The following is a 13074-nucleotide window of genomic DNA, read 5'->3' as shown; positions in this document are numbered from 1 at the left end:
TGCTCTCTCATAATTACCTGCTCAAATTTTTTCAAATTCGGGCAGAAAATTTAAGGAGATCCTAATCCATATCTGATGTGGCCTTCAAGCCACCCCAGCTACCTAGAGGGTGCCTTGTAGACCATCCCGAATACTGAATGGCTTGCAAGCCACTCTAGAGTTGGTCGGGGTATGGGTTACGGTGACAACGAGGCACCCTCAAATAAATAAATACAATAATTTGTAATTTAAAATTTATATAATTTTTTTATTTTATATATTTATATTTTTTATTAAAAGTGACAGATGTTATCATTTTACTGGTGTTGGATGTAACACATTAAATAAATCAATTGAGTGTTTTAACGGAATTTGACTGTAGAGAGTGATTTATTTTTTCGGCATACCTCAAGAACCTTTGAATTTATTTTGATACCATAAATATCTAATTACAAATCAATTAAACCACATGGACTAATCTTACTTCTCTTTTTTTTCCTAAAAAGAAAACTCTCAAACGGCCTTTATGGATGCCCACATCCCAACAAACGGAATTAAAAGGGGTAAAAAGCATTTATATCCGGCTCAGCAAATTTATTTTTTTATTTTAAGGGATAAATGCACCATTGGTCCTTAGGGTATGCCATAATTACGAATCACTCTATATGGTTTAAAAAGTTAATGGGAGGTCCTTGTAGTAAACTATAATTACAAATCGATCATTGGAGTCAAATTTCGTTAAAAATTTTGATAAATTCTATTAAATGCCACGTCAGCGCCACATCAAACCAATAAAATGGCGACACGTGTCCATCTTAATAAAAAAAAATTATTAGAAAATAAATAAATAAACTTATTTTATCCCTAGTGCGGTTGTAACGTCTATATATTTGTCCTTAACCTCCACCAAATATTGTTGCACGAATCTCAAAGTACTAAAAGGTTGTCGGAGTGCCATGGTGAAGAGAGGGTCGTTGTTTCGTCAATTTGAAAGTGTATTCAAGAGTTTATAAGCCCCGTAAGGTTAGTATGAAGATTAATTGTTGCACTATCTGTCGTTTGACTGCTTTTTTGCCCTAGGTCAATATAGTGTTGTGTGTTTTTACGGATGTTTGATTGTTGGTTCATATTGGTTGGTTGTTCTAGAGATTATAGAAAGGTTGTCAAGGTTGTGTTGATCATTTTAGACCATAAATGTTGTTTGGTTTGAGCCTTTATAATTTCTAGAGGTCTTAATAGTCATCCTAGGGTTTGGTAGAGTGTTTTGGGGTCCGAGAATGTTTTGGATGCGTCGGGAAGTATTTATGCCTGCCTAGCATTGATCCTAACCAGGCTACTATCAATCATCCCCTTGACAAGATCAAGCCTCCCTTAGTAGGATTAATCTCAACCCTTCTATGATCGATCTCAGGCTATTATAGCACCCTATTTTGCTAGTTCTTAGGTTCTAGGTCAATGTTTTTGGTCACGGAGAGTTGTCTAACTCTAAGGTTTTTGCAGAGAACCATCTTGGTGAGTTCGAGGTCAGTGTTGTGGACTTTTCCCACGATTCAAGTGAGTGAATCTCACATAGATATTTTTATTCGTTTGGCATCTTTTTTAGCATATTATGCTGATATGAAAGAAAACATGCATGAATTTTTATTTGCACGAACAATACTTTGTGAACATCTAAACTCTTCCTTTTGTGCATACAAGATAACTGAGTTATGAGATATGATGAATTCGTGTAAATATTTTATCATGCATGCATGTAAAAGAAATATCAGTTACTATTATATGGGCAATGCCCTATGGTCCAGTTTATTTTTTGTTTTTGTCATTAGATCCAAGAGGATGGTTGAGTGACTAGCACAACCTTGTACATGTGCTGGTCACGACCATACGGTGTTGTTAGCAACGTGGGCCACCCAAACTTGGACTCGACCAAGCCATCTTATGATGACCGCTAGTTTGTGCACATCAAGGTGCCAGTATTGTATTAGAGGTTCTTTTAAGAACACGCAAACCCTATCAGAAATGGATAAATGCCCGAATAGACCGTATGGAGTTGAGCTATGGTGATATGATCATAATTTATCATGTACTTTATATCTATATTGCATTGCATATTTCCTATGGATACCAACTTTCTTGCACGCTAGTACATTTTATATGGAAAAACATTTTTATAAAACTATGAGTTCACAAAATGGGTAATTATTGCCTTGTATGTAATTTTACTTCATTAAGTTGTGGTCTTACAGTTGATTTTCCTTTTCACTTGTGGAACACATTTATGTTTTCGCAAATAGTCAGCAATTAGATGACAGATCATGTGAGACGATATGTACTTGTAGAGGATATAATCATAATTATATTTGGGAATCCAGACTCGGAGTGTTTGTAAGGCATGTGGGATAGCGATGGAGATACGCGTAGCGAAATGATTGAGATTATTTATCTTTGAAAATAAATATAGACTCCAAACAACTTCAATCCAAATAGATAACCAAATATGTAAAGCAATAAAAATAAATAACACAGATTTTTGGTTACGAAGTGGAAACTCTTTGCACTAAAGAGAAAAACCATTATGGGTTAGCCAAACCAAGGAAATCAATTATACCAAAAAAATTGCTAATTATAAGAAATTTGTACTCACAACCCTTTGCAGTAGTCACTCTCTTGAATTATAACAAGCGCCTATTTGTACGCCTCTCCCATACCCTTATAGAGAATTTCTTCAACTGATCTTCTTTAACTGAAGCTCCTCTCCAGTTAAATTTCAATGGTTGAACGGTTGAACCAAATACAAGCTACACTCTAAGAGAGATACATAAAAAACTATTTAAGCTTAATAAACCTTTTCTTAGCACAATGAAATTATCTACTAAAATTATACTAGAAAGACTGCTTAGAAGCCCCTTTAAACAGGTTTTAGAAATCCTAAAACAAGTCAGGAACGAGTTTCTAGGCGGTGTCCGGACAGGCTTGCTCGTGTCCAGACACATATCAAAAAGTAAACTTTTTGTAAAGCGTGTCCGGACATCTTGCAGAACAGGGACCTACTAGAAGTTACGTTTGCTGGGCTGTAAGAACATCTTAGAGAACAGGACCTTTGTAACAATCGTGTCCGGACACGGGTTCTGGCTGTCCGAACATCTTGCTAAAGAGGAACTTACTGTGACTCGTATCCAGACGCAGCTTATAGCTGTCGGATATTGTAGAAATAATTTGTCTTCAGAGTGACTTCTAAATGATCTAAGTCACAAGTTCTTCAACAATCAAGTAACCTTTTGTCATAGGAATGCAGCCTACATAAAAAACCAACAAACTCCCCATTTGGCCATCCTAGGACAAAACAGTTATATTAAAAAAATTACTCCCCATTTTTGTTACAAAAGGACAATGGGTAAAATAAAGTATACAACCCATAAATAAATATTTCATAGGTCCAAATGAAAACTCAATCCATAAAGTAATAAGTAAAACTGATTATCAAAAATAACAAAAACAATAAAGATAAACATCATAGATAGGGGTGTAAACGAGCTGGTCTTGAGCGGGTATCCCCTGTTCGAGATCTGTTCGAGTTTTTTTTTTCTTGGCTCGAGCTCGAACACGAAGTCCAGCTCGACACGAGCCTGGACTTCGTGTTCGAGCTCGGCTCGCAAGGGTGTGAACCATGTGCGAGCTCGAGCTCGAACTCGAGCATTTTGGCCGAGCTCAAACTCGAGTATTCGGCTCAAGCTCGACTCGAATAGGATTATTTTATTTTAGATTTTATTTATAAAAAAAAATCACACATATTAAACGAAATTAAAATTTTATTAATGGTACCCTCTCCAAAAACAATAACAACGAAATTTATACAATAATAATTAACTAAACCTTACAAATCACAAAAAAAATACCTAAGAGTTAGGATCGGGTTTGTAACTTGTAGAATCTGCAACAAGCTTCCAGAAATCACGCCCAATTTGTAATGGCGACAACGAAGGTGAATCGGCCGAATCTGGAGTGCGTTGATGGTGGACGCGGAAGGCTGGGGGAAATAAAGGATGGAAGCGTGATTTCGGGGAAAATCTTGGTGTGGGCTTCAAGGATATTACAAGAGTTTCCTTTGCAAAACATCTACGCATGAAGGAAGCAATTTCTCTCAGACTGTAACAGAAGTATTTCTTGGGGATGAAAAGCTGCAGTTTCCTTGGATGGGTGATGAAACGGGCTTGGCATAGATGGGAGGGAGTTTGGAAGAGATGTTAATGTCGCCGGGTGCTGAAAATAATTGGTTTATGTTTGGTAAACAACGTACATAACAATTCCTCTACTTTAACAATGGTGCAAGAGTTAAAAGGCAAAAAGGAAATATTTAATTTGGGACAATTTTTTATGGAAAAGTAGACGTTGGAATTGATAGCTGTTGTCAACTCAACTGCTTGGTGCACGTCTCTATACAGCAGTTTCCCGTTTCCATCACTTGCCAAACCGTCGAGGAGTAGCGAAAATAAAGGGCAATGAGGGACAGTGGAGTCTAATCCACGCACAACTGGCAAGGGGCAAAACTAGTATTTTGATGGGATTTTGCGCGGACATGTGTGATGTGTCCAGTCAAGGGGCAAAAGATGATGTCACCCCGGCCATGCTCCAGCAAAGCACACTTTTCGAATGCAAACGCTTGAAGACGAACATAGATTCATTCCCATGAGCTTTTACTGTGAATTTGTGAAAGTTATTGAAAATTTCAAACATAAATTATCACCAAGAATACAGATGCCATTGCGACCACGGATTCTATCTGAGGCTATTAATGAGGAGGTGGAAAATTTAAAAAGTAGTAACGTGGAGACGTGTGATATTTTACAAAGATTAGCAATTTTATAATTAAATGAGGACAATTGACAACTCAATGGTTCCAATGTAACCGTTAGCATTTAAAAAAAAAAAAACAAAAACCATGAGGAATGCTATAACATCTCCTTGTGTTCTCCTGGAATGGCATAGATGTAATTTTTTTGATAAAAAAATTACATCTATGCCATCCAAAAGGACATAGATGTAATTTTTTAATTACATCTATACCATTGCAGGAGAACACTAGGAGAACACCAGGAGATGTTCTAGCATTTCTCAAAAACCATTAGCATTTAGTAATTTAAAGCATTCTCATATTTAATGATAATTATGAGAACAACCCAATATGGCAATTTATATTTTTAAATATTAGCATTCTCTTATTTTTAAAAGTTTGACATTTGTTAAAGAAATTATTTAAGGATAATTAATGAGAGTTTGGTAATAAAATTTTCAATTAAAAATTCAAATTTTATTTAAAAATTTTGATTTAGGTCATTAATGTGAACCTAAATTTTATTTGAAAAAAAATTATTTCAAATAAAATTTAGGTTGTTAATTAATGTGATATTTTAAAAACATTAAGATATTTTTTTTCAAAATTTTAATGCCCTAGGTGCCATGCGACTTTTGGAATGAAAATTATGTAATTGGAGAATATGGTTTTATGTTGAGGTCTTTAATTAATGCGATTTTCTAAGATTCTATTTATGTTAATGCGATTTTAGGGCAATTTTGTTTAATGCAATTGAATAATAGGGTTTTATGTTTAGGTTGTTAATTAATACGATTTTTTAAAGACATTTAGATACTTTTTCGAAATTTTAATGCCCTAGGCAGGCATGCAACTTTTGGAGAGATGATTTATGCAATTGCAAAATATAATTTTATGCTTAGGTCTTTAATTAAGCGATTTTCTAAGATTCTATTTGTGTTAATGCAATTTTCAGGGCAATTTGTTTAATGTAATTGAAGAATATGGTTTTATGTTTAGCTAGTTTAGGTCTTTAATTAATGCGATTTTTTAAATAAATTAATCAGTAGCATATATAAGTATCAGTATATATGTGTAAATAGTAATTTAATAAATAATATATGTCTAATTGTATATATGGTATGTTAATTATATACGAACGACTCTTCTTAAATTATGATACAACAATTCATAATTTTACTAATTACATACTTAATAAGTTAATATAGATATAAATATAATGATAGTATGATATAATCGAAGCATTATCATATGATCTCAAACAAAAAAGTATTATCATTCAATCTTAAATCATGTGAATTATATGATATAATTTATAAGTATATTATATATAACGATTTTGCCGATTCATAAGTATTTAATTATAAAATATATATATATATATATATATAACAATAATGAATATAAATATTAAGTTAAAACATTAATAATGATAATTATTATATTTTCATATGGTCTTATATATCTAATTATAATAATTTTTTTCTTTTTTAAGTCTAATGATAATTTTGAAATCATATGATTCATATCTAATGGTTATGTAGCACAAATGCACAATGTTAGATTGGTAATTATAATGATAACACTTAAATTGTGATTATAATTAATACATTGATAATTCCAAATTGGACCAACCGACCAATTCTAATAACTTAATTTTGGATTATATGAATTACATTGTCATTATGTATGAACAATATGATTAAGTTCAAAAAAATGTCATTATATCATATGATTAATGTGAATTCATACTTATGTATGTAATCTATATACCTAATCATTGTATCTAAGACTCTAAGTATTATTAATAATTATTAGATATTTATATCATACTTAATCAGTGTATCTAAGTATTTAAATACTTAATCATTTTAATCGTATACTTATATGACATTATGTGCTATAATTTATACTTATAGCTTGATTGATATATATATATATATAATTTATGATTGTGAATTATGAATTATATCATATCACTTGACATATAAGATTATAATTTATCTATGATAACATTGATAAGTATAATCATTATAAGTCATAATTATCATAATTTTTAACTATCTTCTAACAATACTAATATCATATGAATCATATGATCATATAATTTAAGTATTATAGTTTGATCATATGATTCATACGATCTAAGTTATCTAACAATTCATATGATCTTAAATCTTGGATCACGTAATGACGGTGATGTGATGATTCATAAGTATCTTTTAATAATATTTATAAGTTATAACATTGGATATAGTGAATCAGTGATTACATGTCATATGCTACAATGTTATATTATTATATGATCATATAGTCCTATTATATTACATGAATAATATAATATGAATCATACGATTAAATATTTGAATTGTCATTATATAATTAAGTGATTAACAATTAAGTATTGATATTATTCATTTTTACTATTTTATATATATATATATATATTGATATAACCAAACAATTATAACCAATTAATATTTACTAACCATTTTTATTTGTTACTTAATTTATGCTTATATATAATATATTGTTTATTAATATATTGTATTATACAAATAAGTTATATATATATATATTCGAGTCGATCCTTATATGAGCGGGTTCACGAGCTTTAATCGAGTCGAGTCGAATTTATACGAGTTTGCATCGTTTAATAATCGAGTTTGATTTCGTGTTCACGAGTAGCTGATTTAATAAATGATTCGAGCACGAGTCGAGTTTATTTGAGTCGATCTCGAGTAAGCTCACGAGTAGCTCAGCTCGTTTACACCCCTAATCATAGAGCTTGATCCCGCTGGTCTTTTGGGAGAATGTTTCGGAGAGTGGTCAAAACATTCAAGCTTCATCTGCACAACATCTGTCTCAATAAGCTGCATGCGCTGATCCATGGTCAAGAATCTATCATCCATGGAAATAAGCCGATCATTCATTTGAGTCAGGAGACATAAAACCTTAGCATTGAATGGCCCAATAGTAGAAGAAGAAGCCGAAGGAGCCGAAGAAGCTAGATCATCAGGCATTTGAAACCGGTTGAGCTGAGCATTTGACTTCAGCACTGTGGCTTTCCCAAAACACCCTTCAAGCATATCAACTGGCTCATTAGGAGGAATGAAAGTCAGCTTCTTCTTGAGGATCTTCGTGATGAGTCCGCCAAATGGCAATGCTATATGGTTATCGGCTTGAAGCACTATCATGGTCATCATCATGTGCTTGCATATACAAAAAGGGGCCTTATTGATGATGGCGAAGATCAGTCGAGCCCTATCAAGTGGAACGTCACTGTTGCAAGAGATGGGCCAAGTATTCTACATGATGTTTCTGACCAATAGACATTCTGGAGACTTCAAATAGCTGATAGGAATCTTGTTCCTATGTTTCTCCCATTCATACTCCCCACTCGGATTAAAACAAGCCATAAGTTATTCCCATGGAGGCTTAGCAGCTAAATCGGGAAAAGGTGTGTTGAGAGCAGGAGTGACCAGAATGCCAATGACTTCACTAATGACTGCGGGAGTAATGTGCAGTGTGGTACCGCGCACTTTGGTTTCCACATAAAGAGTATTATAGTGAGAGCTCAAAACTTCCGAGCTCATGTAGAACTCATAAATCAGCCCCAGATAAATGTTTGCCGCATCAAAGATACTCAACCATTTATTTTCGTGAAAGATCTAATAGATGAACTGGAATTGATGAACTCGAATGTTAGACTTTAACACCCCATGCTCAATCACAATCTTCCTATGACTGATGCGTTCAATGGCAACAGTAGCTTCAACCTTAGACCTCTTATGTGTACGACCATGAGTATCGGAGTATAGGGTAGACATAGCTTGAAAATTCACAAAAATACCAACCGTAAGCAAAGCCATGATGAAAACATAAGTTAATCCCAAAAAGAGTTAATGGAATAAAAAGGAACAAGAAAAATTGCCAAATAAATAAGAAAACTTCTCTTAGGCATTTTATTGAACACTTGGTGTGCACATGCAATTTTGAAATGAGCAATATCATATGATAATCCAAATATGTCCAAAAATTATATATATAAAGTGATTTCCGACCACAGAGGAATAATTCAAAACAAAGAGAAATCAATTCAAAGCCTCAACTAATTGGAGATCCATTAAACTCAACACAAACCCTAGAAAACCAAAAACTCAAAACTACCCTAGCATAATCAATACTTAAATCCAAAACAATAATGCACATACCTTGATTTGAGGATGAAGACTTGCAAGAAACAACAAGTAGAATGCACCAAATACTCAGAGAAACACAACAAATGGAGGAGGAAACCAAATACCAAGTGCTGGAGGGATAAAAAAAAAAGTGGCAAGTTTTATGTTTTTCCTACCTGTGTCCGGACATGCATTCCCGAGAAGACTTACTGCCTAACATGTCAAGACACAAGGCAAGGCTATTCGAACACACCACACATAAACATAATTTGTTGAGGCAGAAACATAATAAAATTTTTCATGAGAGACCCCAAAACACGTATGTATTTAAAACTGATAAACTAGTGTAATCACGAGCAAGGTTTCTCTGGAATAATATGCGATTAGAAAATTCACTTAACTCATGCTATGTTGTGTAGTGTGTGAAAGCTTATCCAAAAAGCAAAAAGAGTATCAGTAAGGTTATAGTAGCTGAACTGCCGGTCAAGAAAAAATATGAAGTATGATAAGTAAACAGTCAAACCTTATCTTATTAGGGCCTAGTCACCCTCATCTAATACACTCTCCCTAAGCCACAACACTTTTCTTTTACTTAGTTCGGTAGTGACCGTCTATTTTTGCAATGATTTGGTCACTGAGTCTTTCTTTAGGGACACGTATAAAAATCTTTTAAGAGCATATTCAACATTGGACTATTTATATCCATATTTTTTTGAGAATTTATTTGCTTTCATTATTGGTGCTGTAATCTAAAGAGAATGCCAAAATTTATAAGTTCTAGGTTCAATTAGAGAATTGGTTAATTTGACTAACATACTAAAAATTCTCTCAAAAGGAAATTCAGTGTAAACAAAAAATAAAAAAAAAAAAATCCTCAAGGAAGCTTTGATAGTAAATAATAGATATAGCATGAGAGGAATGAACTATTAAACTTTAGATGCAACAGAAAAACTAAGCAGATATCAAACTAGATCATCTCAAGTATATGTAAAGATACTTCACAAAGCACAATAACTGATATATCAGTTAAAAGTACATAAGATATTTAATAAGTTGTCAAAAGAAAAAAAAAAAACTGCATCTCTCCCTTTTTTTAAGTATTGAAAAAAACTTCACACAATAAAATAAACAGTAACGAAAAAAAAAAATTAAAAAAAAAATAGAGACATGCTTAGAAAATGAGGCAACAACAATCTATTCCTAACATGTGCAGAAGACATGTTTAGGACAGGAGTCTCATCAATTTTATCACAATCAGAATCATCACTCAAAGTAACATTTAAAGCTTTACCTTTGGAATTTTTTAAATTACTACAATTAAAACGAATATGACTATACCCTGAGTATTCATAACATCTAGGACCACGATGATCATTTTTATCAGATTCAAACTTTTCTTGACCTGTCCTTGTGGAATCACTTTTAGAATTTTCAGAAGTCTTAGCATTCTTATTCCTAACTTTTCCTTTGCTAGAGTTCATCATCTCTCTAAAATTTATAGCAAATAGAACAAATCCATCCTCATCATTAGAATCCTCATCAGAGGAATTATTATATTTTTCTTTAGCAGCCTTAAGAGCAATGGACTTAGTTTTCCTAAGAGGAAGCAAAGAAAATACTTAAGTTTGAAGAGAGCCAACAAGCTCTTCAATTTTCATTGCATCAAGATCCTTACTTTCCTCAATAGTTTTTAACTTTTTTCCTAAATCTTTCAGACAAAGATCTTAAAATTTTCTTAATGATTTTAGCATCAGAAATTTTCTTTTCAAGATTAATCATAGAATTACAAAGATCACTAATTTTCGTATAAAATTCATTAAATGTCTCTTCTTTCAACATTCTAATTCCTTCAAATTGAGAAATCAACATTTGAAGTTTTGTAATTTTAACCAGTTGAGTTCCTTCATATGTGGTTTCTACGATTTTCCATGCTTCCTTAGCAGTTTTATAATGAGAAATTCATGAGAATTTTGACGGTGAAAGCACTTGGTATATAGCATTCATGGCTTTGTTATTCACAACACGAGTTTTTTTTTTTGAGGAACAGTCAATTCAACTATTGTCGTCTCTGGTGGAGTCCATCCAGTTTCGACAATATGCCAAAGGTCTATTGATTTTAGAAAAAATCTTATGTGGGATTTTCAATAACCATAATTAGATCCATCAAAGGAAGGAATATTGTCACGCCCCCGTTTTGGGATATAAGGGAAACGTGAGTTTGAGTACTAAAATCATATAAATGGAAGCGTGCATTTACAACATATAAATTTAAACTTCCTATTTTGATACCTTTTTATTAATAATTCTTTACAAAGTCATGAACTCCAAAAGGAACAAAACATACTATACAATACTAGAGTTTGGCCGGTTCATCACGAACTATCGCTCTCAGCGAGGTCTACGCCCTTACAAGGAAAAGACTTCGTCTTACTGTTGTCATCTGGAAAGGGGTGAAGGAAAAAGGGGTGAGTTCGACAACTCAGTAAGGAAAATACAACACCAGGGGAGTAAAACATGTTATAAACCTTTATGCCATAATCTTTAGTCATGCATAATGACAGATTTATTCTATATACTGATAAGAATTATTTTCACATATGATGAATTGCATAATGTAAATTGATTTATAACCTAAACCAATAGCATGTTGATTTTAATTTATTTTAGATGAATTAAGTGTTTTTGAGTATATTAAAAATTTACGATGATGTTTAAAAGTATGAATATGATATGTGATTTTAGACTGAGTATAAGTTGGAGATTCAAATTATGAAAATTGTCTGAAAAGTGTTATGCTAGGTTGTTTATGTTTTATAAGAAAACACATATTAACGCATGATTCATAAAATGAAATGTATTGTTTTAGGACAGGTGGCATAGCATATGAACAATGGTATAAGAATGACAGTTTATGCAGTTTAACAAAATGAACAATTAAACAGATTTTCTAATGATTCAGTAAATTCTTTTTTTTATTAGTTTTCTCTTTAATCTATTATCTGTGGTTTAACCCTTTACAGACTCTAAACCGCTATTACCCGTGAGCGGAGCACGTTGGCTTTTGTCACACAGACTTATGGACTCAGCCTGTTGTCACAGGGGAGAGCTGTTCCGAGTTGGGGATCTTCCCTAGGTGAAGGCCAACCTCGGCTGGTAGCACACACCAACTTATGGTATGCTTGCCATGCTACCCTATGGGTACCAATCCTAACTGTAATAGTGCCTCAGGGTTAAACAATTACTGCACATGAACGTTTTCTGTAATACTGTAGGCTCTGCTTTATTTGTATACTTTATTTCAAAACTGTAAGAGCCGCTTTCATAACTGTAGTCATGTGCAGAATTTAACTTTAGATTCTTTTTTCTTTCAAAACTGTATTCATGAATAGAGTCATATTCTTTGGAATGCTCTATAGTCATAACTTTCAAATGATCTCTTTTTCATCATTGTAAGTATGCATAATTCATAACTTTGAAATGCTTTTAATCATATCTTTTATGCATATGCTCTTAATCATATTTGTGAGTATGCATAATTCATAATTCTTAAAAATGCTCTTAACCAAAACTGTGATTTATGCTCAAAAGTCTTAAACAATATCATATGAGTAATAAAGCTTGGCATTAAAAATCACATGAGCAACGCCTTGTAAAATTCCCCAACACTTTTTCTCAAGATTTGTAAATAAAATCTTGTTGGGGGTTTTTCGGTGTTGTATCCCCTTACCTGGACTTGCCATTAGCGTCGAGATCGAGCTTCTACCTAAATAAAACATAAAGATGAATTTAGCAGAGCGTTCTGAAATTTCAATTCTAAGACTTAAATTAGACTATCTTATATGAATATTCTATACACAAAATTTCTATCCAATATAGAGCATAATTTATATTCATAATACATACATTCGGCTATTCCAACTAAAGTAGAAATACTCTCGAAACACAGAGCATGATCCAAAACTTAGTAAATCCACAATCATCCCAATATCTAGTCTTCAAATACCACTAACTTCCAATAGTTGAACACAACCCGAACACTTACTAAATCACCCAAATCAAAACATCACCATACTCATAATTGGT

The sequence above is a fragment of the Alnus glutinosa genome, chromosome 12 (assembly GCF_958979055.1).
Source record: "Alnus glutinosa chromosome 12, dhAlnGlut1.1, whole genome shotgun sequence".
Classification (NCBI taxonomy): domain Eukaryota; kingdom Viridiplantae; phylum Streptophyta; class Magnoliopsida; order Fagales; family Betulaceae; genus Alnus; species Alnus glutinosa.
Note: the sequence above shows the minus strand (reverse complement) of the source record.